Raw genomic sequence first — 26497 nt, 5'->3', positions numbered from 1 at the left:
TTCCATCAATAGAATCTCTTCCCAACCAACAGTTGTCTCTTCCCTGGATTCTTCTTTTTAAAATACAGCAAGGCAAGGTTGGGGATATAGTTCAGTTGGTAGAGTGCTTGCTTTGCACACACAAGGCCCTGGGTTCAATAAAGAGGTAAGACAGAATTTGTCCAAGAAAGCCCATGCCATGAATCTTTGCAGTGGGGGAGAAAAATGGAATCTAACTCTCTCCTTCATATTCTTTTCTTTTTTCTTATACTTTCAAAAACATGCAAAAAATATAATAGTATAACATATGTCACCCACTCAGTTTATGTGGAACAATTTTATATATTGCCAATTCTGTTCCACATATTTCTACCCCCTCAACTGGTCTTTTTAGGGAATATTTTAAAGCAAACACAGGACATCAGACTCTTTCATCAGCACCCTTTGTATCTTCTGACTTTTCTTTCACTGTGTTTAAGGATGCAGTGGCTCTGAGGACCCAGCGAGATGTCCTGTTGATTTCTTTGCGGTAGCTGGGCGGTGGTATGGCATGCGGACACAGGTATGCTCATGAATCAAACCCAAGCCAGCAAATCTACTCATTTACACATTCTTGATATTGTTTTATGGGGGAACTGTTCAGATTACATTATTAATATTATTTAATGAAACAAGGAACAGGAACTAGTTAACACCTAAAATTATGGCTGAAGCCAATAGTTCTTCTGGGTTCTGAAGAGGATGGGTGGTCAAAAGGGACTCCAGAGTCACTGGTCAGAGAACCCCAACTACTGGAGAAATGGGATTCAGGATGTCCCTTCCTCTTTTGTAGGGCTGCCCGGACTGTGACCAGGCGTCAGCCATGAGGTTACAGTGCTGTCCACATTGCTGCCCAATTTGGGAGCTGGGGAACACAGGAAGAATGAGGAGGCTGGAAATGAGGTTTGACTGTGCACACACAGCTAATTAACTATTCATGTGAACTGCTTACCATGTGTGCTTAATTACCTCGCAGCATGAGAATGAACAGGTCTGTCATGAAAATCCCACTGGGTCCCAGAGATGAAACCTCTCTGGGCTTTCCTGGACTTCCTCTGCAGTAGGCAAGGTTGCTAGCTCAGAACTTAAAAGGAGGAGTGGTTTGCCCTGGCTGGATGTGGTCTCTGAAGACAGGGCACTTGAAGCTCTGTGAGACCGCCTTAGCCTCTGATGGGGAATTTGGCATTTCTATAGCCAAGGAGTGACTCTTCTATCTCTGATCATGCAAAGCTTTGGCAAAAAGTCTCTTCTTGAACTGCTATTGAGTTGAGATGGTCTGGAACTGTAAAGCAGGCTGTGGGCTTTCATAATGCCTGAGTACCTTAAAGCGGTGGTAATGGGGAACTTAAATCAAACCCAGAGAATGGCCCTTCCCAGATGAATTGAATCAGGATCTCTGGAATGGGGGTGCTGCTCTCCCCAGGTGGTTCCAATGCACAGCCCGGTAGAGACCCACTGCTCAAAGGCTATGCATGCTCTGCACATTTTGTCTTACTTTCTTCTCCATCTCTCTTTGTTAGGGTCATTTTTTTCCCCCCTCAAAGCTTTTGAGATAGAAGAAACATGTTCTTTTTAGGTTTGAGTATTCAGGTCATGCTGGTTTCATAAAATGAACGAAGGGAAATTTTCACCTTATTCTATAGTTTCAAATCATTTGAATAATAAAGGATATATATCTGGTTTTTGAAGACTAGCTAGTATCCAGTTATAAGACCATGAAGGCCTTTTAAAATGGGTATCTCTTTAATAAACTTTCTAATGTGGTTGATGATTATTAGTCTATTGGGAGTAATTTTGAGAATGTGTATTTTGCCAGGTGACTCTCTATTAGTTTCTCTAGATTTTCAAATTAATGCCATAGATTTTTGCATGCAATCTTTTACACATTTTTACACTCCTTCCTTTAATTTTTTTTTTTTTGGTGCCATGGATTGAAACCAGGGGCATTCTACCATGGAGCTAGATCCCAGCTCTTTTAATTTTTTTAAATTTTATTTTGAGACAGGGTCTCACTAAGTTTCTGAGGCTGGCATCAAACTTGTGATACTCCCAAGTACTGCTTCAGCCTCCCAAGTCACTGGGATAACCGAGGAGCACCATAGCTCTGGCCTTGCACTCTTTTCTCACTTAGTGATTACACCTTCTTTTTCATTCTCATCTTCCAGGCTAAGAGTTTTATTTTAAAAATGTCCTCTCATTGTAATAGAAACAGTTAATACTTATTGATCACTGACCATGTGCTATGCTATGGGTCTAAGTGCTTTGCTGGGACTAACTCGTTTACTCATGACAATTCAGTAAAACAGGGATTCTTATAATCCTCACATCACAGGCAAGTTCCTCACCTTTGTGTGAGCAGAGAAGTTGAGCAATTTGCCATTAGGTCACATAGTAGCATGTGGCTTCAATATGCTGCCTACTAAACTTGTGTGTCTCCATGTTTGGGAGAGATCAGACTTAGTCTACTATTTGTCTTTATTATTCTAGGGGTAAGAATTAAGGGGAAAAAAGGAACAACAACAGTGTTGGAGCTGCAGATTCCTGCTCAAAGCTCTTAACTAGGATGTATGGTCTTAAAGACTTCCATGGGAGGTGACTTTGCTGATGAGGAGTGGCCCTGAGAATGGGGACTATGAGCTCCAATGATTAGATGGATTCTGTGTCTTGTGACCCTTTTGATGACCTGGCTCAAGGTCACCTAACTGCTTTGAATGTTCACTCAGACAATGAGAGAAGCCTATATAAACACCACAAAGTGGACATGAAGTGTGGTGAAGAAAACCACAATTACCTAAAAGAGGAGAGCGGTTATTACTGTCCACGCATAGCGGCAACACACGTGCACCCTTTGTATGAAAAGCTCTTACAGGGCTGGTGTTCTGTTGCTTTCAGAATAAAACCCAAACTCTGTTTAGTTTTTTCTTTAAGGAATTCCTTCACCTGACATCAGCAGACTTTCTTCTTTTTTTCCCCCTTCAGTACAGGGGATTGAACCTGGGGCACTCTACCACTGAGCCACATGCCCAGCCCTTTTTACTTTATAATTGAGACAGGGCCTTACTAAGTGGTCTGGGCTAGAACTTCATTGGTTCTCTTAATTGGATAACTTGTGCTCCCCCTGCCCCAGCCCCTGTCCCCCTACCCCCACTCCACCAGAGTCACTGGTATGACTGGTGTGCCCAGCGACAGCCCATGACCTCCGCATACCACATCTTTCAGGCAGGGCTGTGGCGTCTAAGCTCCAGCTTGGCGTGTCCTTGAATGTTGGCCTCTGTGCCTTTGCCTGTGCTGTTCCCACCACTAGGAATGCCCTTTCTTCATTTGCAATGACAGTGTCTAGCACAAATGTTCTGATATTGCTTGGATCCTTTCTCCCATTTGAAATGCGATGACAGTGTCTAGCACAAGTGTTCTGATAATGCTTGGATCCTTTCTCCCATAACTAAATCATAAGAGCACTTAACACACACTGTGTGTGCTAGCACTTTACACTGCTAACAATCTCACCTTTAAAACAATCCTGAGCATTAGGTGCTCTTCTTATCTCTATTTTTATGATTGGGAAAACTGAGACTCAATAATGTATCCAAGGCCACATTTATCTATCTAGTGACTGAGCTGGGATTCAAACCCAGGCAATCTGGATCCATGGTCTTAACCCCTCTGCACAGTGGCCATGCCTCTCAGCGGGGACCTTATATAGTGACTTTTGCACTTACCACTCCTGCATGACAATAAGCTTGTCCAAGAAAGGATGTGGGTCTGGTGCACCTTTCTGTCCACTCAGATGTACCACAACTATTTGCTGAATGGACAGAGCAAAGCCATAGCAGAAGTTTCTTACCTTTATTAGGACCCTCGTAGAGAAAATCAGCATTCTAGGTAGATGGATTGGGGAGGGCAGGGGTGAAGAATTTGCAACCAAGGTCCCTGCTGTCAAGACATTTAAAATGTGTGTAGGGAGGCTGACTTTCAATACCTGTTACCGTGGAAAATTACCGCTGAAGTGAAACAAAGCACAAATCCAGAGGGTTCCAACCCTCAGACAGAGAAGATGCTGGCAGAGGCATGGAAGTCTGTAGGCTCTTTGGGACCGGGGATCTTATCTTAAGACTTACTATACAAAGTATGGTCCAGCAGCAGGTGTTGACAGGGAACCTGTTAGAAATGCAGAATCTAGGCCCGCTCAGACCTGAGGAAGCAGAACTCACACTTCAGCAAGATCTTCAGGAGAGTCAAATACACCCTAAAGTTTGACTATTACTCCCATAGGGCCATTCAGGCCTACCTCCACAGGCTGTAACTTAGTTGGTTTGGGGTGGGGCCAGGACATGCATATTTCTAAAAACCTCTACAGGTAACTTCACCTTGCAGTGTGGGTCAAAACCTCTGTCTTGGTCTCCTCAGGAGACCCGTGGAATGGAAAGATGGAGAAAAGCAAGGGATAGAGAACCCAGCTTCACTACTGCGTTAGCTTTGAGACCTTGGACACATTTCAGTATTAAATGAAGAAGAGGTGTTATATCAATGGTTCATTAAAAAATCCAGAATCAGAAAATACATATTCCTGAGTCAAGTGAACTATAGTTCCCAGGGCTGGGCCTAAGGTATTGGCATTTTTAAAGAATTTCCCTACAGGCTCTTCATGAAGCGGCTGGCACTGGTTTTGGTCACTGGTGGGTTAGATGACCTCTAGGTCTCTTGTTCTAATATTGTATGATCTTGGGGGAGGAGAATTTTGCTCTCCAGGTTGTAAAAGCATTGATAAGTGTGTGTTAATATAGGAGAGTTCAAACATTTTAAACTGCCTTGTAACATGCCAAAAGAAATATAAGAGACGGGATGGAGAGAATGGTGGAGGGAGGGACAGAGAGACTGCCTGAGATTATGCATTTCTTTCTTTCAGTGGTGCTGGGGATGGAACCCAGGGCTTTGTGTATGCAAAACAAGCACTTTACCAACTGAGCTATATCCCCAGCTGGAGAGTCTGCCTTTCTAACAGGCTCCCTATTGCTGCTGCTGGTCCAGGGACCATATTATATATATGTATAAACATATGAAATAGAAATTTCATAGGACATTGCTTTTCCTTACTGGGTGATCCAGTCTATTTTCTCCTCTTTATAATACACCATTTTAAAAAATTTAATCATCCACCAGTGGGTTGAGATAATTTGAAAAAACCCTGAATCAAGAACCATGACTTTGTCAGGGCCAGAAACCAAAACCTGGAAGTGTTGTTTGGCAGAGGGCACACAGCTCCATGCTGGCCAGCCCAGTTTATAAAGGACCCAGGGGTAGCTGATTATGATTATAAGCAGAGGAATTGTTTGGGTAAGTTGGAAATGAGAAAAGAGGTTAGTGGAAGGCCCAAGACTCTAGGCTGAGGAGTTTAGCAATTACTAGAGGCTTCTGAACTAGGAAGATCCACAGAACATTAGTGCAGTGGTTCTCAGCATGGAAATACAGCAGAATCACCTGGAGAACTTTCATAAAATATCAGTATCTGTTCCCAAAGACGCTAAGCCTCCAACCAAAGCTCTCCTGAGTAATTATGCTGTGAGCTAGGACTGTACTGATCTAAGAGTTAAACAGGTGGGTCGTGTAACAATATATATATATGGGCTTCGGGGGGTCTCTTAAGGTAACTTTCTCTGAAGTTTCCTATGGGTGAAATGGGGATAATAACAACACCCACCTTAGTGGCATATTGGAAGGATGAGGTAAGATAAAGGTATGTATACCCATCAGCTGCTCAGTCAAAGGCTGTTCCACTGCAGATTCTTCCTCAGTGGACGGACCAAAAAGAACACTATAAGCCCACAGAGTCGGGGAAGCAGCAGAGAGGGACAACGATGAGGATGCTCAGCTCCAGATGCTAATTCTTCCGCACTGTGGGGCGTCCTCTGGGCACAGGAACAAAGCCCAAGGAAGGTCACGTGTGGAGGACTAATCTGCATCCATCTGGACCCTAAATGGCCCACTTTCTTCCTTCCCAAACTGAACTTCAGTTAGAGCTTTGGGTCTGCAGAGATCCTTGCCCAAAATACACCCTTAATTTTCTTTTCTCAAAAGCCAGGTCACATCTACTCCCTACAACACTGGGAGCTTCTCAACATGTTGCTGGTCGTGTTTGAGGTCGACCCATTTGAGTTTGATCTTCATTTCTGATCGAAGATCAGTTATGAAGTGGGTCCCCCGTGCTGTTTCACCTCTGGGGTGAAGGTGCAGTCAGAGAACGACTTGTCATCCCCCGAGGAAGAGGATTGAGGAGAGGGGAAGAGGCTGAGGGATGGCTAGCTGGAAGGAGGTTTCAGCAGTTCAGAAGGAGGGGTTAAGGGATGTGGGTGTTAGGGATTGAGCACCCTCCTCAAAAGATGTTGAAGTCCTAACCTCCAGGATCTGTGGATATGACTTTTCTCAGAAATAGGGTCCTTGCAGATGATCAAATGAAGACAGTCATCAGGGTGGGCCTTAATCTAATGTGACTGTGTCCTTACAAAAGAGAAGTTTGAACAGAGGCAGACATACCAGGATAACCCCATGTGAAAGATGAAGGTAGAGATCGGGATAATGTAGCACTACAGAGTACCAAGGCGGCCAGCAACCTCCAGAAGCTAAGAGAGCAGGCAACAGATTCTCACCCCAGCCTCCGAAGGCACCAACCCTTTGCTGACACCTAAATCTTGGACTTCTAACTTCCAGAACCAAGAGACGAATTTCTTTTTAAGATATCTTGATTGTGACACTTTGTTATGGTACCCCTGGCAAAGTTATACATATGAGTGTCACATCCTTGCTCAAAGGACACATTGTCCTCTATCAAGGCAAAGACCCAAATGTCTCCTTCAAAAAGCTAGAACATCAGAGGAGCAAGGGTGCTGTGTTCCACGTGTGGCTCCTGACCCACAGTGGAGATTCTAGACATTACTACAGGGACTTGGCCTTGAAATACGGCTTGTGATCTGATTTCAAGAATATCAGCTTCTTTATTGATGCTCTTGAACATACCTGCATTGGAGCAAAACCAGTGGCAATTTTCGCGTGGATCTGCTCCTCTCTGTGGTAGGTGATAACCCTTCCTGGTGCTTAATGCATGCCAGGCACTTTCCTAAGTGAATTCATTTAATCTTCACTACCCTCTCATGTAGATTCTATGCTTCTGTCCCATTGTAGAGAGGAGAAAATGGAGGCACAGAGAGGTAAAGAAACTTTCCCAAGGCTGCATGACCAGAAATGTAGGAGGTAGGATGTGGACCCAGATAAAATTTAGCTCTAGAATGCTCCAAAAAATGTCTACTGCCTGATGAGGGCGCCCTGGGGTGGGCACTGTTTCAAACACTTACATGATTAACCCATTTTACTTGCATAATCATTTATTTAAGCTCTCAGACGATTATTTTTTCCATATTCACACTCCCAGGGAGGCTATTTTAATTTGAACTGGGTAAACCCCGCCCCCCCTTCCCATATACATTCACAAAAGCACAATCTGGTCTCTTCTACACACAGGCCACAGGCTGGTGATCCTACAGCTGCACCTAGTGGGTATCTTCTGGTGTCCAGCTACTTGCTCCTTCCTTCTCAATAGACTTACGCCCACCTTGACTTCTAGTCCTTACCTTCCCAGCTGAAATTATGAAGTGAATGGCTTTCGGGGATAGCCAAACCTCCTCAGATCAAGCTCCTTGCTTTCCACACTAGAATTTTGAAGGGTCTTTTACTTTTCCTGGTCAGAGATGAGTGGGAGCTTCTGTATGGGACTTGTATGTTGGTATAAAATCTCCATTTCCCTGAGAGAAATCGAAGGAGGAGAGGAGGAGCCACATGGAGGAGGAGAACAGACAGAAAATAAAGGAAGAAGAGGAAAATCTGAAAATGATTGCCTGCCTGAGCTAAGAACTGGGCCAGGCGCTCAGCATTATTGTTCCTGTTGCCAGTGACTTAAGGTCAGGTAGTGCACTGCACAAAGCTGGGTTTGAAGCCCGTGCTTCTTCTGTTGCAGCTGAATGAGGGACATGGGGAGGCTGCTCCCTTGCTCCACAGTTCTGACAAAAGAAACCTTCTTGGCGTGAATTCTTGGTAGGGCAGGCTACTCTGATCATCACCTCTGGGATCACCAAGGAAGTGCCTTCTCCAAGGTCCCAAGTGTCCCCGAGGGGCTGTAGCTGTGCCAACATCACCCAGCTGTTGCACAGTGGCCAGGCAGTGACCACATTCTGATACTTGGGCCTCTGGACCCACCAGCTGTTGATGCTAGCAGTGCCAAAGGGGACTCAGCTTCCTTTCAGAATCCTCCGGCGAGACGCCCTGGTGGTTCCTGGCTTCCTCCAAATCTGCTTGCTAACTTATGAGGAAATAGATCTTTCCGTTTCAGTAACAACAAAATTGGTCTTTGCATCTGTGAAAATTATGCTCTCGATGACAGCAATCCCGAACATTAATCAAGTATCAATCACTGACATGAGTGGAAAATAGAGCTGGCGTCTTTATTCAAGTCTTGTTTTGAGCAAAGCAAAGCGAGGGCTGATTGCAGAGGAAACCCCTTAATGGGTTTGAAACAGCACAGCGGGTGGAAAGAGCAAGAGAGCGGAGGCTGAGGCCTGCTTCAGTCCCCGCTCCTCCCTGAGATGGCTGTGCTTCCCAGGCCTGTTCTCCCCTTTGTAAAGCAAGAGAAATGTGGTCTCCTCTCAGGTCACTCAAGGACCAAGTGTGAGGACATAGACAAAGAGCACAGCCCATGCAGGCTCTGCCCAGGAACAATGAACTGTCAAACACAGACACAATAACGGGGGAAAAGGAATCCACTGGGATGAGGGTCCCCTCTCCTGCCCAAGTGTTAGCTCAGAATGTATTTAGTTGCACGGGATCCGTACCAGGGGACTGGTCTGTTTTCATTCCCATTCAGGTTTATGAGCTGCCTGGTTCCCACCAAGAGGGCTTGTTCTGCATCCTTTAGCAGTATTGCCTGGACTTCCTTTGCATCGGTCCTATCTTCCCAGCCTCAGATCCTACCCCTTTAAAAAGGCTTCCATCCTCAAATGTGCAATCTGAATCTAATCACCAGGCAATGTCATGCAAACTGAATCAAGGACATTTTACAGAACATGTGGCCTGTAATCTTCAAAAGTGTTAAGGCCACGAACAGCAAAGGAGACTGAAGAGCCACAGCTCAACACAACGTACATTCTGTACTTAAACCACTCTTTTTCTACAAAGGATGATGGGCAAAATTTGAATAAGGTCATATTAATGATGTTAGTTTCCTGATTTTCCTAACTGTCCTATGGTAAGAGGATGTCTTTATTTTTAGAAAGTATACACCGAAATATTAAGTGGTAATAGGACATAACATTGGAAACTTACTCTCAAACAGTTCAGAAAAATATATACAAAAATATAAAATAAAAAAGACACAATTTAGACTTTCTTGAACAAAAAACACAAAAATATAAAATACACATATGTATGTGTGTATGTATATATATATATATGTACATACATATATATATATATACATATTATACAGGGGGGAGACAGTGTTTTCTGTAAATATGAAATTACCTTTGTGGCCCTTAGAAAAACACTCCACAATTCATCATGTTCTTTCCTTTTCCCTTCATGCTCAGGCTTGGGGTTTTTAATGTGGGCTGTGTATAAGAACCCCTTTTGTGTTTCCCATGCCACTTGATTTATAGGCAAGTAACATTAGAGTAGGGCTCCTCTGAGACCACCTAATTGGAGACTTCCAGGAGATGCAACCAGGCCCAGAGGAGCCTAGGGCTGCCACCACCTCCCTGAGTGGCACCTGGGCTGGCCCTGGGATCTAGGTGCTCTTTCTCTGCTTCACACGGCACGGCTGCGACCCATCAGCCTGCAAAGGAGTGACAGATGTGATAGGATATGGATCCCCTCCGTCTTTGGGAGGCAGCGCAGGCTGTTGACTCCAGTCTGGGCGATAATATGAAAAATGTCAGGAAGCTGTTCTCGTCCCATCTGTTCCCCCGGCTCTAAGTAACACCTATATGCTAAATAGTCTCAAATTTGTCTCTCCAACCCTGACCTCTGCCTGAACTCCACAATTCTATAACCAACTGCTGACTCTTGATCATTGAATCAATGCCTCTAACAGAATATGTCAAAACCAAGCCTGGATTTCTCCCAGACCCTGCTTTTTCTTATCTTGGGCACAGTCAGCATTACCGTTTGCTAAGGATCATCCTGGCTTCCTGCTGTTCTGGCTCCTCGCATGGAAACCACCAGCAGGTCTTGTGGGCCCTGCCTCCCAGTCCTGTCTGGAATCTGCTCTTCACCAGCTCCATGCAGGTCTCCATTGCTTCTTGTCTGGTCTTCACTAAGCACCTCTCAGGTGTCCTAGCCCATCCTCCCGGGTCTACACTGCATACCTAACCAGCAACTGGAGTGAGACTATTCCTTCCTGGTTCAGAAACGTCCCAGAGCTTCTGTGTCACTTAGAATAAAATTTAAATCCTTACCTGCTTGGATCCCTCCCTGGGGGGTCCACCCCTTTTCTCACCACTCTTCCCTTTGGAACACTCCAGGCACCTCACCCCTTGTTGCCCCAGGAGGACGGGCCTGGGATGCCCTGGAGTCAGGGTCTTTCCCCTGCTGCTGTCTCTGCTCTGGCCAAGAGTGCACAGGCCCACTCACTGACCACACTCTGCAGCCTCACCTGACTATCTTACGGAAAAGTACTGACTTTTCTTCACTTGACATTTGCATTCCTTTGTTTATCATCTGCGTCTCCTATGAAGCTCCTAGACAGGGAAATCTACGTGGTTCCTTCTGAGCCCAACCATATTTGAACTAAAATAGAAGCTCAATATCTAGTTGTTAAAATAATGAATGCATGCGTTGTTGTCAAAAAAGCATAACTATATATAATACAAATTTTTTTTTTTTAAAAAAAGAGCCAGGCATGGTGGCACATGCCTGTAATCCCAGCGGCTGGGGAGGCTGAGCCAGGAGAATCTCAAGTTCAAAGCCAGCCTCAGCAAAAGCAAGGTGCTAAGCAACTCAGTGAGACCCTGTCTCTAAATATACAAAATAGGACTAGGGATGTGGCTCAGTGGTCAAATGCCCCTGAGTTCAATCCCTGGTACCAAAAAAAAAGAAAAAAAAAGAAAAAGAAAAAAGATCCAGTCATTGCTTAACCAATGTGAAGATCGGTTCCAGGATCCCCAAAAACATCAAGATCAGGGGATGCACAAGTTATTTATATAAAAAGGGTAATATTTTAATATAACCTATGTGTATTCTCTTGCATTCTTAAATCATCTATAGGTTACTATAATACCTAATACAATGTAAATGCTACGTGAATAGTTGTTACACTATATTGTATATATTTTTTCTCTTTTTTTGTGTTGGGGATTAAACCTAGGGCCTTGCACATGCTAGGGTAATGCACACCACCAAGGTATACCCTCAGCAACCCACTCCCTGCTTTTTTCTGAAGACACAATTAAAATAATAATTCTAAGCTGCACTTGATTGAATCCATAAATACAAGTCTTGAGTACAGGGAGAACCAACTGGTCTACACATCTCTTTCAGGATTTCTGGGAGGGTGAATGGGTGAATGGAGGCAGGGATAAGAGAGAAACATTTCACTGTATATGCTTTTAGATACTTTTAAATTTTGTAATCTGTACGTGTATTACCTATTCAATAAATTTCAAATATACAAACACCTTTTCATCCAACTCAAAGCCTGGCTTGGGTGGGAGCCATGACTAGTCCAGGTAAGTCAAATTTGAGGGCCTTGTAACTCTCTCTGTTGGACCTGTTAATGTTGGAGATGTTCATAATCCTGATGGTGAAAAGCCATGTTTGAAGCTTACTTAGTTAGCATTTGCAAGAGGGGTCAGAGAGCACCAGCAGAATGCTGACCTTGGACTTTGGAGACCTGGGGGATGGTCCAGCTCCCTCTTTACCTGTGGGACTCTGGGCAAGTCACTGCCTGACCTCAATGGGTGTAGGGTGGGGTGGGGGGATGGGTGGGTTACTGGAGATTGAACCTAGAGGCACTTTACCACTGAACTATATCCCCAGCACTTTTTCTTTTCTTTCTTCTTGAAACATTTTTTAAATATTGTAAGGCAGGGTCTCATTAAGTTGCTTAGGCCTTGCTAAGTTGCTGAAGCTGGCCTTAAACTTATGATCCTCCTGCCTCAGCCTCCCAAGTTGCTGAGATTACCAGTGTGCACCACTGCACCTGGATCTGAGAACTATTTTATTGGCCAAGTAAAGCACTCTGGATGCTGCTACTTATGAGCTGAGCAAGAATGACTCCTAAGAGCCAGGCATGGAGAGGGTTGCTTCTATGTCCCAGAGCCAGCTCCACCCTCAAGATCAATGACAGGTGGTTTTAGGAGCCAGCAGGGAAGACTAATTAGAGCACACTCTCTTTGCCTGAAAAATGCTGGCAAGAAAAAAATCATAAAAGACAAGAGCTTTTAGCATGTTTGGGAAAAGGTCCAGTGTTGGCGGGCGTGTGTGTATGTGTGTGGGGGGGCAGTGGAAAGGGAGGGGAGACCACATTTGGGCATCAATTCTCAAATTATATGCATAAAGGGAAGGAAGGAAATGGCATGGAGGCCTAGGGAATTGCCTCTAACTTTGGAATGTTCCACATTATTATTTTCCATGTTAGATTTGTCTTGCTGACTATGTTAGACTGAGACTAATGTCAAGATCAGTTTGAATTGTCTGCACATGTGTTTTGGGTTCCCGAGGAATTCCCTACAGGATCAAAGAATTCTCTCTAGATAGTCCCCAAATAGTTTAGGGTACATGAAAAAATGGTCACATCATTAGTCATAAGAGAAATGCATACCAAAACCACAACAAGTTATCATTCTCACCCCATTAAGAACGGCTGTTATCAAAAAGACTAGAGAAAACAAGTGCTGGCGAGGGTGTGGAGAAAAGGAGCCCTCGCACACTGTGGGTGGGAGGATAAATTAGTACAGTCATTAGGGAAAGAAGCTCGGAGGTTTCTCAAAGAACTAAACCTAGAACTACCATGTGATCCAGCGATTCCACTCCTCGGCATATAAATCTCCAAAGGAAATGAAATCAGTATGTTGAAAATACACCTGCATTCCCATGTTTATTGCAGCACTGTTTACAACAGACAGGAAATGGAAGCAACCTAAGTGTCTCTCAACCTATGCATGTATAAGGAAAATATGGTACATGTACACAATGGAATTCTCTTCTGCCATAAAAAGAATGAGATCTTGTCATTTGGGACAACCTGGTTAGAACCAGAGATCATTATGTTAAATGAAATAAGCCAGGTACAGAAAGAAAAGTACTTCATGATCTCACACATGGAATCTAAAAAAGCTGATCTCATGAAAGTTGAGAGTCTGGAATGGTGGTTACCAGAGGCTGGGAGCGAGGGGAGCAGGAGGAGGGAGGGATACGGAGAGGCCAATTAACGGATCCCAAGATTCAGTTAGGTAGGAGTAAGATTTTCTATTGTGCTTCTACTACACAGAAGGGTGACAGCAAATAGCGATTTGTATTGTATATCTCAGAAAGCTAGAAGAAAGATTTTTTAATGTTTTTGCCGTACACAAGTGATAAATGAAGAGAGAGGTAGGTTTAACCTGATTATACAATGTACACGTGTTTCAAAACACTGCATTGTATCCATTATCTTATAGGTTTTTTGTTGCATCAATTAATAAAATAAATTTAATTCAAAATAGGGTGGGGCTGGGGATGTGGCTCAAGCGATAGCGTGCTCGCCTGGCATGCATGCGGCCCGGGTTCAATCCTCAGCACCACATACAAACAAAGATATTGTGTCTGCCGAAAACTAAAAAATAAATATTAAAAAAAATTTTCTCTCTCTCTCTCTCTCTCTCTCTCTCTCTTTAAAAAAATAGGGTATAGTGTGCATATATGAATATGTAACAACAAATTCCATCACTATGTACAACTACAATGCACCAATAAAATTTTTTTTGGGGGGGGGAAGATGCAAAGTACTGGAAAACTAAGAAAAAAAAAGATAGTCACAGTGCAGAAGAGTAAGGAAGGGTAAACCATCAGGCTGCAAGTAAGTGAGAAAGAGAAACTTTCAAAACGAAGTTGGATGATACCTGTGGTTTGGGTTTCTTAAACAATGTTTTTATGCCTGTTCTGTCTTCATTTTGCAAGCTCAAGAATTCTACCCTTTGAAGTTGGCATTGACAGGGTGAGGGCGGGGGACAGAGAAGTTCACAGTTGTCACATTCAGAAGAAAGGCATTAGGAGAAGTTGTAAAAACTCCATCTCTGGATATTAAGGAAGAGAGGAAGCCCCATTTAAGCTGGTGGATTCAATCATGTGATGGACTTTTCTTTTCTGGCAGGTACGGGTAAGGCCTGCATTTTTTTTTTTTAAATAAACTCCAGAGACAACTGTAATCCAGTCCAATTGTGTGCTGCACCCCTGCCACCTCCTCCCCAGGTCCCCTGTTGAGAGCCACTGTTGGCTGAGTTCTAGAAGATGGACCAGCCCATGAGGTTTCCCCCAGCACTTGAGTAGAAAACTTTCATGCACCTATAACAGCTGTTCCCAGGGGAGCCTAGTAGGCCTTCAAGACAGGAGAAGTGGGGGCCTTGCTTTTCTTCCTCCTCTCACTTAAACAGCAGTCAGAACAGGGTGTATAGACCGCAGACACTTTAGAAAGTGCTTTTTAACCCCAAAGAAAGCTTAAGTTCCCATTTCTAGAAAGGGCTGTTGTTAACCCAGCAGCATTTCAAACAATGTACTTTGTGAACAGTTAAAGATGATAGATATCATAATTTCATATTTTTGATTGCACTTTTTAAGGTGACTTTTTTTTTTTTTTTCTGTGGTGCTGGGGATTGAACCCAGGGCCTTTGTGCATGCGAGGCAAGCACTCTACCAACTGAGCTACATCCCCAGCCCTAAGACAACACTTTTATCAATCACTCTTTTGAAAACCTGTAAGATTCTTTCAGCCCAGAAGAGAGCCCTGGCTTGGCAAGTGGCTTTTCTTATTCCTCAGTCTAGCATCCAGGCCTCCTATGATCTGTGGTCTTCCACAGTGGCTCCTCTCATCTTGCTACCTGCTCCTGTCACTTCAGTTGACTGGCTGTCTCCTGTGTCACATCCTTCTTAATGTTGTCGTAACTGCATAAGATTGTGTCATTGGGGTCATGAACGTATCTTGACTTAACTACTCCCCAATCGCTGAACATTTTTCTATTTCCCTTCTCTGTATTTTGCCAAGAATGGTGCAAGGAGTCATCTAGTCCAGTGGCTCCTGACTGTGGCCTATTGCTGGAATACATGTGACAAGGGAAGGTAGGAGATGAGGGTGTTAGATGCTTTTCACTGAGTTGTAATATGCATATAGGAGAAGACACTAGTCACACCAACGCCATCTGATGACATTTCACAAACAAAACTGAAAGGCTGAAGTGAGGGAAGCTTTCACAAATCCTTACTTTGGGATTTAGTCATTTGAGATTCTGATTCCTGGATCTGAGATAAAGACCAGGGAATTTGCATTGTTAAGATTCATGCAGTGGTGCACACCTGTAATCCCAGCAACTGGGGAGGCTGAGGCAGGAAGATCATAAGTTCAAAGCCAGCCTCAGCAACTTAGTGAGGCCCTAAGCAACTCAGTGAGACCCTTTCTCTAAATAAAATACAAAAAAAAAAAAAAAAAAAAAAGGGCTGGGGATATTGCTCAGTGATTGAGGGTTCAATCCCTGGTACCAAAAAAAAAAAAAAAAAAAAGATTCACTCTGGGGTTTCCTTTGCACAACTTGAAGACTACTGATCTACCACAGGTGTCACCTGGGGAGGTGAGGTTGGAGACAGTGAGCTGTCAGACCAGAGACACTTGGGCTTCCACCTGAGGATAAAAACAATCCTTAGACAACCCACAGTGGTACATCACTCATCAGTCAGGACTGAACTGAAGAAACAGAACTGCCAGGCAGGATGCAGAGACAGAGATATATCTGTGCATGTATGAACTTATCATGGGCATTTGGTCTTTCTCGGTAATAAGAGCTGGTTAAGTGGGTTTTATAAGCTTTTGTGGCTGAGGCTCAAGTGTGAAGTCCATAGGGCGGGCAGGCAGGGAGGGGAAAGATGCAAAGTGAGGGAGACTGGAGCCTTGTGGAACCCCCTGAGGAGGGACCCAGACCTCTCACTCTTTGCTGCCTTTGACCTTGACGGCATGAATGTCCTGTGAAAGCCAGGGCTCTTCACCATGGAGTTAAACACATACACCTGGCTAGGAGTTGAAGCTAAAGGAGATCCCAGAAGGTGGAGCAGTAGCAGGCCCAGCTGGCAGCTAAGCGACAGAACATGTGTTGCGAAATGTTTGCTGCTTCTCTCATCCTCTAAATCTCCCCAGAACCTCCCCTGTAGTCCACCCCAACGAGTAACCTTCAGGACAGGGAATTCTGGGAAATGGAGTCAGCCTAGCTGGGTGGAACTCTGACAAAGCCACCACAGCACCATCCGACCACTGGGTCTCAGGCTGGACGGCACACTGGGACCACATATGGCACTTGGCTTCCCAGGTTGCTCTAATGTGCCATCAAGGCTGAGAAGCACTGGCTGTCAGCTGACAATGGATGTGAACCTCAATACTGACCCAACCTGGGTCCTGAGAAAATAAATTCTATCTTCTCTTTTGCCCCAAAGATCATAAAAAGGCCCGATTACTTTTTTTCTAAGTCCTAATGTTGTTTTCCTCATTATCCTGCCTTCTTCCATCTGTCGCTAATGCAGCCACAACCCTCCTGCCGTCCTCAGCACAGTGGCTGCACTTTGAATGAAGCCATCCCTGGTTATCCTGGTGCTAAGTGGATTAGGAGCACAGGCGGAGAGGCTGCGATCACCCTCATGCCATCAAGCGCATGGCGAACTGAAGACTCGGACGTTTTCACTATTAAGCTTCTAAATAAAGCATCTCTTCCTCCTAGGCACAAACTAATTAAGTGATTACACACAGCAAAGTGGTCAGCGAACACTTAACCACTGTGATATGAGCAACAGAGTTGGCGGGAGCTGCAGGCTTGCAGGTGGCTGAGCTGCCACTGCTGAGTCCTTAAAGATGGCTGGAAGAGAAGCCAGTGCGGGGCCATCGTAGGAAAGCAAGCTGGGGGCTGGGAAGAGCTCTGGTTCCAGTTATAGGGCAGCCACTAACTAGCCGTGGGCCTTGGGCAAGTCACATACTTCCCTAAGCCCCAGTCAGTCCTAGCTCCTGCCCAGGGCCGTTGAGAACATAACAAAGAGGGCAGGTGTGAAATGCTATGAGGGGAAGAGAGTCTAAAAGCTCTGGCCTCTATGGCAAGGACGAATTCTACTGTTACAGACAACACTGGTGTAAGTCAAGGCTCGACACATGACTGGTTATTAGGCCCTCTGTTTTCTTTTCCCTATCTATGCTGTGGTCATTTCTTTTTTGGTGCTGGGGATTAAACTCAGGGGCACTTAACCACTGAGCCACATCCCCAGCCCTCTTTTGTATTTTATTTAGAGACAGGGTCTCACTGAGTTGCTTAGGGCCTCACTAAGTTGCTGTAGCTGGCTTTGAACTCTTGATCCTCCTGCCTCAGCCCCACAGCCACTGATATCACAGGCATGTGCCACCACGCCTGGCTTGCTGTGGTCATTTCTAATGAGGTCTGCTGAAGTGCGAGGCTGACAGGATTGATTAAAACAAGGTCTCTGGGATTAACTTGGGCTTTCTGTTGTCTATGCTTGTCCTCCCCCCGCCCTCCCCTTACAGCTGACAGCTGAAGTGCAGCAGAGCCACCCATTCTACACTCTGAGTTTGCACAGAAAGAATCCTTCTAAGAAACCACAACAGCCAGCGTCTTTCACAGCATCTCTGTGAAGTAAATCGGGACAGGCTCAGGCAGGGCCACGTTATGCTCATTGGATGTGCTTAGTATTGATGGCAGCTTACTCTCCTGAAATAGATTTGCGGCTTTCTGAGAACAAGGGCTGAATCCGGGTCTCCCTTTATTTGCATTTTCACCAGGACAGTAGAGTAGAAAGGGAACTGGACTTAGTGATCCAAGCTGTAGGTCCTAGTTTCAGCCCTGCCCTTCAAAAGGCAGCCTCAACTGCTTCCTCCACACTCCATGGGATTATTGTGTGGTGCAAATTAGACAATGTGTGGGAAAATACTCGAGGGCTCCCAAAGTGCTGTGCCAGTAGAAAAAATGTGTAAGAGCTGCTACTTCTCAAGAACAACATGTTAACTGATTTTCTTGTAGAGGACAGGGAGGCAGAAAACAGAAGTGGTCCACTCTAGAAAACCAATGGGGAAACACTCAGGGATGGAGGTAGGGGGAAGATGAAGTGCCCAGGAGCCTTCGGAGTGAGAGGAGATGCTTCCTCAATGCCTACCTTGGGAGGTCTCTACACTCTCTCTTTTGCTTCAGAAGAGAAGAGTCCTTTATTTGTGGGCTTATTTTTTCCCCAGGGTTTATTGAGCACCTACTCTATACGGAGGGCTATTCCAGGAATTGAGAATTGAATGATGAGGAAACCAGAGGAGGTCCCTGTTTATTCCCAAACAGGTCTGGGCTTAGGTGTATGCATTGAGAGTTGGACAATAGTCCAACCAAACCAAAGCATCGGGAATGAATAGCAGGAGAAGTAACCACCACCCTGGTCAAGGGACAGCACTGTGCCAACCTGCCCCGCCCCCAGGCCCCCATGTGAGTCTGGCCCATGTGCAACCCCTCCCTTCCCCGAAAGGATCCAGACTCCCAGGTTTTCAGTCTTCACTTCTGTGTTTATTCACAACACCAGGTGTATACCCTGAGATACAAGTTTTAAGTCCATTCTTCCTTCCTTCCTTATTGGGGATTGAACTCAGGCCTCACATATGCTAGGCAAGCACTCTATCACTGAACTTCATTTCCAACCCTTTTTGAGACAAGGTCGTGCTAAATTGTACAGGCTGGTCTTGAACTTGAAATCCTTCTGCCTCGACTTCCTGAGTAGCAGAGATTACAGGTGTGTGCATGTAGTCTTCCTGTTTTCTATGTCTTTTAAGCATCTTTTAAGCAATGAGTCCCCCTCCTCCCATCTATTTCTTTTCCTTTCAAGTTATCTGTTGAGGGCTGTGTAGCCTGTAGATTCCCACAGTCTGGATTTTGCTCTTGGTGCATGCCAATAAGTCCTCAAATACCCATTTTCAATGCAAATAACACTTATTTAAAATCACCGTTTGCCAGCCACGCTCTTCAGGAGGGCACAACCCATTACCATCATTTTCTCATCAGTGTGTGGGCAAAGGGAGCCCTCACAACAGAGATGACGAGGCAGAAAGAGCGGTCGGGGAATTCTCCGTGGAACTAGTGATTTATGACAATATCTATGTATATATATGTTTGCAATTGGAAGTGACCAGGGAATGCTTCTCCTTAATGTCTTCCAATCTGGTTTGCTTTAGTAGAAAGCACGTTTGGATTGGGGTTTGGCATGATGTTATGCTCCAGGGTCCAGGGTTGTATATATTAGGTTTTATCAAAGAAAATTACATAATAGGAGGCTGGATGTATCGAAAACCTAAGGAATCTGAACCGCTAACCAGACTCACCCAATGTAATAAATATAAATTATAGACAAAGGAAGATTGAATCAGGCCATTTACTTATGGTTTGGAGCGAGAAAAGGAAGCTTTAACATTTTTTCTTTCTCCAGTCTTGGCAGGCAGGCTCATGAACACAATTATTAGCATTTTCAAAAGGCCTTATCAAATATTGAGTTAATAAAGAGGCAGTCCACTTAAGAGTGGCCTCCAAACACTCCCCGTAAGTCCAGGGTCCTAAATTCTATGCTCCAGAGCCATCACATTCACACAATGGACAAAAGAAATGACTTGTATCATATTAGGAGATGGTAACTTTTAAATACATTAAATATGTGCAGGGTCTATTTTAATTTTCAGAGGGGGAAAGAAAGCTCCCAAACAGAGGAATATGATAGAAAAAAAAGAAACTCAAAAGACTTTTAAAATTCAATAAGCTACTGACATCTTCAAAATGAAAACATCAGAGGGGAATAAAAGAAATTAGGCGGATGGAGCTGGGGCTCAGCGGTAGAGTGCTTGCTTTGCATGTGTGAGGCACTGGGTTTGATACTCAGCACCTCATAAATAAATAAATAAAATAAAGATGTATTAAAAAAAACGAAATTAGGCGGAGAGCATAAATGACCACCTGCTGGTTCGGTATTCTTCTTTCTTTCCTTGGCTCTCCTAGGGATTGTATTTGTGAGAGAAATCAGATTTGTGAGGCCTATTTCCTGTTCATATTGGAGAAAAGGTAAAGGCAGGAAGGGGCTGGAGAGAAAGCGTAATTGAGAGGACTTAATGCAAATTCGGCAGGCAGACTATTTCTCTCCTGGGCTGCAGGAGAAAATTTTAAAATTTGCTTGCAAGATTGGGTTCCTGCTCTTACAACATCGATGGTAAGAGATTTCCAACCCTGAATTTTACAATGCTCTAGGGCATATCCGATTACTATAATGTGTGCATTTAAAATTCTCGAAGTCAAATTAATTTAAATTCCATTTCACCAAAAACACAAATATAATTCAAAAGCTTTTTTTTTTTTCCCTTAGTTATCATTCCTAGTCTACCTTTCTGAAAGATTCGATAATGTTTCTTGGAGTTCCCCCTACCAGCGCTCTGGGACACTGTCACTCTGCTGTCCGAGCACTGTCTCCCAGCTGGCTCAGGGGCCTCCTCCAGCCCCCACCTCTGGATCACAGGGTTCCCAGAGTCCTTTGCTCCTCCCTACCCAGCCCCCCCCCCCCCCAGCCCCATCTCCAAGCCTCTCATAGACTTCTCTCTTCTGGAGATTTCTGATCCCTGCTTCCAAGCTATTAGAGGAATGGAGTTTCTGGAGGGCAGGCCGGGTTGGGTCCCTGCAGTGATGCTTGGAGGGAAACCAGAACCCAGATAGCAGGATGAATCTATTATGGCTTCTGCACCTCTCTCAGCTCTCTTCCCATGCTGGGCTGGGCTGGGTCTAAGCATGTTTCATGCATTATGCTGTTTAATCCTTATACCACTTCTGAAAAAAGCGTGCTCATACTCATTTTCCACACATGAGAAGATTTAAGCTCAGACAGGGAGGGAGCTAGCCAAAGTAGCCGAGCTGGGAACCAGCTCCAAGCCTGGTTCTGAATGATCACACTCTTTCCGCTGAAGCAGATTTTGTCCTTGTATTTCTGGACCACAGAAGGACTCCAGAGCTTCGTGGTTTGTCCTTTGCTGGACCAGTGGGAGGACAGATCAGCGGTCCCATTTCCAGCTGCCCCTAGCCCTGCCTGGGCCCGGCTGCTGACCACCCAGCTTCCTCTGTGGGTCTCATTCCTATGAGGGATGTGTGGGTCTTTATTTTGTACATCCCTACACTTCCCACCTTGGAAAGTGCCAGTTCCTCCTGGGATTGTGCCATTCGTAGATGGGTCAGGGCCTCAAGGTTCTTCCTTGGCAAACTGCATACATCAGTTCTAAGGAAACCTCTGTACTGATGAGACTAAACATCAGTGCTGTCAAAGACAGTCCTTGGTCTGGGGCGGAGACATATATGATTCTGTATTTGCATCAGCAACGTCTTCTTGAGCCATCCTTGATGAAGGGGAGCCACGGAGCCCCAGGCTTCAAGCCCTCTCTTCAACCCATCGCAAAGTCCTCTTGAACACTGTCTCCTTTCCCATCGCTATGGCTTGGAGACGGTTTGGGTGTGTCCCCCAAAGATCATGTGCTGCAAGCTTGGTCCCCAGTGTGCAAGTGGAACCTTTCAGAGGTGGAGCCTGGTGCCAGGTCATTATGTCATGAAGTCACTTCTCTCAGGAGGGATTAATGCTGGTCTCAAGGAGGGAGTTAGTTCTTGTGAGAGCAGGTTGTTATAGAATAAGGCCACCCCTGTGCTTGGCCCCTTCTGCATGTGGCTGTTTCTCTTTCTGCTCCTCCAGTAAGTTGTGATACACTTAGGAAACCCTAGCCAGAGGCCTAACAGATGGGGCTATTCAATCTTGGACTTTCAGCAGCCTCTAAAACTATGAGCTAAATGAATCTCTTTTCTTTACAAGGTATCCAGCCTCAGGTTATTTTGTCACAGCAACAGAAAAAGAACTAAGATACCCATAAATCCATATTCTACACCATCAACTACTCTGTGGAAATAAAATATTCAGTGGCCATTTTCCCCCCTATTATCTGTTCTTACCTTTTATCCTACTGAGTATTTAATTTTATTAGCCACATTTGGAGTTCAGGGGTGAAGATAAGTATTCAAATAGCCAAGAGGTTTTATTTATTCATGATGTCTTTCTTGCTCAAAGAGTCATCAGGAGATGGTAAGTGTGGGGCTTGTGTGCAGTCACTCACTCCCAGGGCCCATACACTGGCTGACTAGGTCAGGTCCTAGAAGGGAGAGGAGGCCTGAGTTCCTAGACGCTCAGTGTGTGTGTGTGTGTGTGTGTGTGTGTGTGTGTGCGCGCGCGTGCACGTGTGCATATGCAGGGATGTGACTTACCCCAGGTGTACGTAGGTGGTGGTGGGAAGTGGGGTGTGACCAGAGAGAAAGAACAATGCTCATAGAGACGTGACAGCTCCCAGAAGGGTCTTACACAAGTCCCTGTGCACACACAGCCCTGTTGCTACGGGAACACGGGGAGTTAAAGATGAAACCACCCTCGAAACTGAAACCAATTATCCATGGCAATTTATTAAATAACGAAGGTTTCTGGGCCTTATTAAAATAAATGTTCAGTGTGTTTTCTTATGCTCAGAGGTTCACTTCTTCACTTGTCAGCACCTGCTGGCAGCAGCTGGAGTCCTCTCACCAATTTTGCCGTCTGTGCAAGTCAATTTGATTTCCCCCCAAAAGATAAAAATCAGTAAAGTGATTAAGTCACAATTAAGGCATGCCATTGGAAGCACAGACAACATGAAAAGACTGAGCAGGAATCGCCCTGAAGTCACCAGTGACTTCCTTCTGGCCCTGTTAAGTGAGTGTCCCCTTGGTCTCCCTGCCCCCCTCTATGTATGTGACTCTGGGGGCGGATCAACAAGCCTCCACCCTCTTCCTGAAATTCTCTCCTCTGTTGGCATCCGTCATGCTATCCCCAGGCCGGGTACTCCTCCTCTCACTGTTCTGGCTCTCTAACCGTTAAGATGTCCATCTATCCATCCATCTACCCATCCATCCACCCGTCCATCCATCCATCTACCCATCCATCCATCCATCCATCCATCCATCCATCCATCCATCCATCCATCCATCCAGGCATGTTCAATAACTCAATGTACTAGGTATGGGGAAAAACAACAAGGTCTATTGGTGCCTGGCTTTACACTTTAAGAAATGCTTTTATATATATGATTTCATTAAATTCTTATTGTAACCACATGAAATGGCTGTTAACATCCCCATTTTATAGATGAGGAAACAGACTCTAAGAGGATCTGTGATTTATTCAGATAGTACAGCCAGTGGGTGGCAGGGTCTGGACATGAACTCAGGTTTTCATTCCCTTAAGAATTCATAATGGTACCTCCCTACATACTGGTCAAGTATAATTTTTCTACCAGTGACTAAGTTCCCAATTACCATGATCCAATCAACACATATTTATTGAGGCTGTGCTGTGATCTGAGGGATGCTCTGAATCCCTACTCTCATAGAACTTGTGGCATCGTTGGGGAGACAGACATCAAACACATATTCATACAATCAATATTTGTTTTCAACACATGAGGGAGAGTTAATCTAGTTATGAAAATTAGGAAGTTTTCCAGGAGGAAGTAATCATTAAGATGCATTCTGGAGGATGAATCAGAGATAGCTTTGGAAAGAGAGGATGAAAGAAAAAAAATCACATATAGAAAGGGCAAAGCATGTGCAAAGGCCCTGTGACGAGAAGACCCAATGTGCTGAAATTTTGAAGGCCATCTTAACTGGCATATAGAGAGTGAAAGGGAGCCTGGCACAGGATGTGGTCCAGACCATACATGACCTTGAAGCCATGAGAATGATTTTTTTTTTTTTTTTTTTTACTTTTAGCTTAAGAGCAATGGGAAGCCACAAGTCAAGAGAATGACATGGTTAACTTGGACTCTGATTCTGACTTTGGTGTGCGGAATGGATTGTAGAGGAGCAAGAGTGGAAGCAGAGGAAACAGCTGGAAGGCTTTGGCAGTTGTCCAGGTGAGAAGTGATGGCAGCTTGGACCAGGTGGTGGTGGTGGAAATGGACAGAAGAACCCCACAGGTGCCCCCTGCTCTGCAAGCCCATTTCCTCACTAGACCCTGTCACCAGAGTGTGCTCACGAATTTGCAGTACATGGAAGCTTGTCCACACTTCAGGGCTCTGCTGGAGTCTCCTCTTCCAGGAAGCCTTCTCCAGGCAAGGCCAGTCTCCGTGGTCTTTCAGAGGTTGTGCATATCTTCTGCACTGCCCATTCTCCCACCTGATGCTTCTCTAGGGCTTGGCTGCTCTGCGTCCTCTCCGGGAGATGCTTGCATTTCTCTTGTTGTCTTGCTTTCTCCCTTGGGAAAGTAAATGCTTTGTTGGCATTTGCTGAATCGTATCAACAGGGCTCCTTTTGGAAATTACATTTGTAAATGATTACTCATGCCAATTGCCTTCTCCCCCCTTAAATTAAACACTGCTTGCTTAAATCTGTCTTCACGATCTTGTTCTATCAAAACATGTATGTCCCAGTTTTTTTCCATTATTTCCTCTACACTCTTCCATATTTCTTTTAGCAGAAAGCCGTTCCAGGGGGGGATGGAGTGGAGTGGGGGTGGGGCGGGGGGGGCAGGAGTGTAATTAAACAGGGGCTGTCTGACCAGAATTCCTACACCTTTTAATGGGGCATTTGATTAATCCTTTCCACAGGCACCATTATTCATGCCTTGATGGAATCTCATTTTATAGCTCTTAATACATGGACCCAATTTATCCACATCACATTGTATTCTAATACTTGTCATCCAAGTTATTAGCTATCTCCTTCTCGGTGTAAAATCATCAGCAAGTTTGATTAGCTTATTCCCTGGGGAATGATAGGGGAGATAAGAGCAGACGCAGTACAATAGGGCCATCAATGGCCCCGAGTCCTCCAAAGAAGACTACACATGGGCACCACCCACGGGGCCACACTGAACGCCTGCTCTCTCTGTGGGACCCCAAGCCTTTGCTACACAGAGCCAACCGCTGTTCCTGGTGGGGCTGAGGTGTCATCCTGAGGGACACAATTTTACTAAAACACAGTGGGGCCACCCTCCTGCTTCCCCACCCGCCTCCTTCCCACCCACTCCCTACGGGCACATCCCAGAAGTTCCTCTTATTCCAGGATGTCACTTCCACCTTCAATCCCTGTTCTTGTCCCACTACTGGGGAACTGGCAGGCAAGATTATCTAGAAGGACGTGCGCGGTGCTGCTGACTGTGCGCTCTCCGGCACAGCCTGGGCTCTGAGCAGTGGCCCCTTCTTCCACCTCTCTGCAGCCAGAGAGGTGCCTCGGACCCAGGTGGCTACCCCCACCCCCACCCCCAGACTGCAGGAAGGAAGAGGTCTGCCAGACTCTTACAGGATGGAGGGCTCAAAGTTTTCCATGCCCCTTCCTCTACCCAAACACGCATCCCTGGCCCAAGCAGGCCAAAGCCCCTGTGGTCCCAAGAGCCACAGTCCCCTTCCTCTTGACACCTGAGGCTCTGTCAATTATTCTCGTAATCTTTTGGGGCCTGGCAAGATGGGGATGAAAAAGGCTCACCCTTTCTTGTAAAGATGTGGAGCCTAAGAGACTTAGAGATTCTTTCCTAATGAATAGAAGAAAGCAGAAATGACACTGTGACATTTCTGAGACCAGGTCAAGAAGGGCGAGTTGACTTCTTTCCTCCCCCACTGCCTCGGGTTGTTGCGGAGCAGCCCTGTGGAGAGGCCGAAGGCCCTGAGAGCAAGGAACCAAGGCCTCCAGCCTCCAGCCACAGGAGTGGGTCATCTTGGAAGTGGGTCCTCCAACTATGTTCAGGTGACAGTTTGGCAGCAACCACACGAGACTTAGAGCCAGAAGCACCCAGCTACGCCACTCACAGACCTCTGGCCCACAGAAACTGTGCAAGGCCGTACATATAAATGTTGGCATCATTTGTTATGCAGAAACAGGTTACTAATATACTCTTCCTACCTAAGGGGAGGGCCCCCTTCCCTGCTTCAATTCCCTTCTTAGGTTCCATTTCATCTCTTTTTAGGGAGCCTGGATCTTTGTAGTACCCTCTACTGACCGTCCTTGGCTTCTACTGTGTGTCCTCTTGTCCTCTTAAGGACTCCCCTGATAAGAGGGGGGGTGGGGAAGGAGGAGCTCCCTGAGGCGTGGGTTTGGAATTCCAGCTCCTTGTCTGCCATCCAGAGTGACAGCTGGCATTGGGAGAG

General features: G+C 45.3%; 1 protein-coding gene and 1 non-coding gene across 6 annotated transcripts in view; both read right to left on the bottom strand.

Moving 5' to 3' along the window:
• Atxn7l1 (ataxin 7 like 1) overlaps nucleotides 1–26497 on the bottom strand; it is a 235206-nt gene that overhangs the window by 104682 nt on the left and 104027 nt on the right. The gene's annotated exons all lie outside the window — the stretch shown is intronic.
• Nucleotides 14892–14966, bottom strand: Trnaa-cgc (transfer RNA alanine (anticodon CGC)). The gene has a single exon. It is a non-coding gene; the product is annotated as a tRNA-Ala (tRNA).

Source organism: Urocitellus parryii, chromosome 3 (genome assembly GCF_045843805.1).
Source record: "Urocitellus parryii isolate mUroPar1 chromosome 3, mUroPar1.hap1, whole genome shotgun sequence".
Taxonomy (NCBI): Eukaryota; Metazoa; Chordata; class Mammalia; order Rodentia; family Sciuridae; genus Urocitellus; species Urocitellus parryii.
Note: the sequence above shows the minus strand (reverse complement) of the source record. Positions and strands in the feature narration are given on the sequence as shown.